Source organism: Pseudophryne corroboree, unplaced genomic scaffold (genome assembly GCF_028390025.1).
Source record: "Pseudophryne corroboree isolate aPseCor3 unplaced genomic scaffold, aPseCor3.hap2 scaffold_2560, whole genome shotgun sequence".
Classification (NCBI taxonomy): Eukaryota; Metazoa; Chordata; class Amphibia; order Anura; family Myobatrachidae; genus Pseudophryne; species Pseudophryne corroboree.
The window spans coordinates 12,501-15,000 of record NW_026969220.1 but is presented as its reverse complement, the minus strand read 5'-3'; positions in this window follow the sequence as shown (position 1 = coordinate 15,000).

Here is a 2,500-nt window from a genome sequence, read left to right as displayed (position 1 = left end):
TTCGCTGGGCGAGGGGGACGCTTCCCCGGCACCCCTGGCGGCGTCGGACGCCTGCGGGTGCCGGCGGACGGAGCAGACCGCGCCGCACGGGGTACGGGTGCGGGGCCCGCCCGGCTCCGGAGACCGGAGCGCTCAGGCGGACGCCTGGGGACCGGACGCCCTCTCCGGGCGGAGGGGTTCCGGGCGCGCCGTGGGCAGAGGGAGGGTCGGGTTCGCCTGGAGCCGGCCGAGACCCCTGGGTTCCGGCCGAGCGATCGTCCCTCCCCGCCGGGGCGCGGGGTGCCACATCGATCGGGTTGCGGAAATGGGAGACGTGGGGCCCTTCTCTCGCGTCAACCGCAGCCCTCCGTTTTCTCTTTTCCGGCTTGACTCTGTTCGCCACCTGTGATGCTCTCTGGCCGGTTCCCTCGGGCGTAGCGGGACGGGCGGCGCGCGCGACGCTCTCGCGGAGCGTCCTCCGACGCTTCCCCGGGCTCCTGGAGCCGCCTCCCGGCCCGAGGGGTGCCCGTCCGCACTCATCGGCTGAACTTCCGCGAATTGCAGTACCCGATTCGGCCCGCCGGGGGGCGCTGCCGCCGGGGGAAGAGGGGGACGGGCCGGGCCTGGCGCCGGGCTCCGCCGGACGCCCGGCGCTGCCCCGTCTCGGCCTCGGAAGGGGGAGTCGGGGGAACGGGAGGCCGGGAGTCCCGGAGAAAGAGAGAGAGAGAGAGAGAGAGATAGAGAGACCTCCGCGGTTCCGCCTTCGACCGCCGGGGGGCGCCGCGCACCCGTCCGCACGGGCCCGTCCCGGTGGCTCCCGGCAGGGCTCTCCCAAACCCTCTCCCAGGGCCCCGGTCCGGGAGCCCGACTGCGTCCGCTCTCCGCTTCCAGAGAGGAGGCTGTCGGACGGGGAGAGCTGGTACCGGGCTCCTGGAGCCCTGCCTGGGCAGCCTATGGAAGGGAGGGAGCCCTGGCCCTGCTGCTCTCCGAGCTCCGGCCCTGCTGCTCTCCGAGCTCCGTGCCTGCTCTGCCACGGGTCCTTTCGCAGGAGCTCCAGGGAAACGGGCTTTTCGGCCCCTGACAGAGTCCCGGCTCTCTCGCTCGCCTCGTTGGTACCTACTGATCCGGCGGAGGTGTTCTCCGGCGGGTAGCGACACGGACGGCCGAGGGCGCGCTTCACCCAGGCTTCAACCGTCTCCTCCCCGAGCCCCTGGAAGTGCAGCTGGGCCGCGGGCGCCCCGGTCCGCACTCATCTGCGAAACTTCCACAAATTGCAGTACCCGATTTGGCCCGCCGGGGGGCGCTGCCTCCGGGGGGAGAAGGAGACGTGCCCGGCCCGTACGTCGGGCTCCAACGGATGCCCGCCGTGGACCCTTTATAGGCCCCATCCTGGTCCTGCCATGCTGTTATCGGAGCTCCACGGCTATCTTGTCACTAAACCTTTCGTTTGAGCTCCAGGGCTTTTTGCTTTTTGTAACCCGGTTCCTGGAGCCCTGCCTGGGCAAAATCGGATGCAAGAAGGCCCTGCCCATGCTGATCTCTGAGCTCCGCGCATCTTCTGTCACGGGTCCTTTCGCAAAAGCTCCAGGGAAACAGGCTTTTCGGCCCCGGACAGAGTCCCGGCTCTCTCGCTCGCCTCGTTGGTACCTACTGATCCGGCGGAGGTGTTCTCCGGCGGGTAGCGACACGGACGGCCGAGGGCGCGCTTCACCCAGGCTTCAACCATCTCCTCCCCGAGCCCCTGGAAGTGCCGCTGGGCCGCGGGCGCCCCGGTCCGCACTCATCCGCGACACTTCCGCGCTGGAGTCCGACGCTCGCCGGCCGCGTCCCCCGGCCCGCGGGGGCCCGGGGGGAGGCCCGACGCGTGCGGGGGGAGGCGGCGGGCGGCGGGGGCGCCCCCGCGCCACCCGACGGCGCCCCCCGGTGGCCAGAGGCGGCTCGGAGCGAGACGATCGGGGGGGGACGGCGGCGCGTGACCCGCCCCGGCCCCCTTGGCCCAGCGGACGGGCAGGCGGCTCCCGGGCGACCCCCCCCGATCCCCGCCGCGGCGCCCCCCGGTGGCCGCCTGACGCCACTGCGGGGGGTGCAGATTCCGTGTGTCCTCTCGGATAAAAACAAAAGAAAAGGTTCCCGTCGGGCGAAAGTAAGTGGGACGCAGGGCCCCGGGCCCCGACGGTCCGCGCGCGCGGCGTCCCCCGCTGGCCGGTCGAAGGGAGGACAAAAATAAAATGAAAAAAATTTCAAAAAAGCACTCGCCCCAAACAGACGAAAGGTACCCGGTCCGCCCGGATGAACCCTCCCCCGTGTCCCCGCCGCGGCGCCCCCCGCTGGCCAGCCGAGGTAATACACGATTGAGAGGGGGGGAGTGAAAAACAGGGGCAAAAAATGAAAAACACCCCACCCGTTTGAATGCAAAGTCCCGGAGCGGCCAGGGGTGGACGCCGGTCCGCGCGCACGGCGCCCCCCGCAGGCCAGTTGAAGGGAAGAACGGAACGAGACTTAAAGATAAAAAAAAATTTCA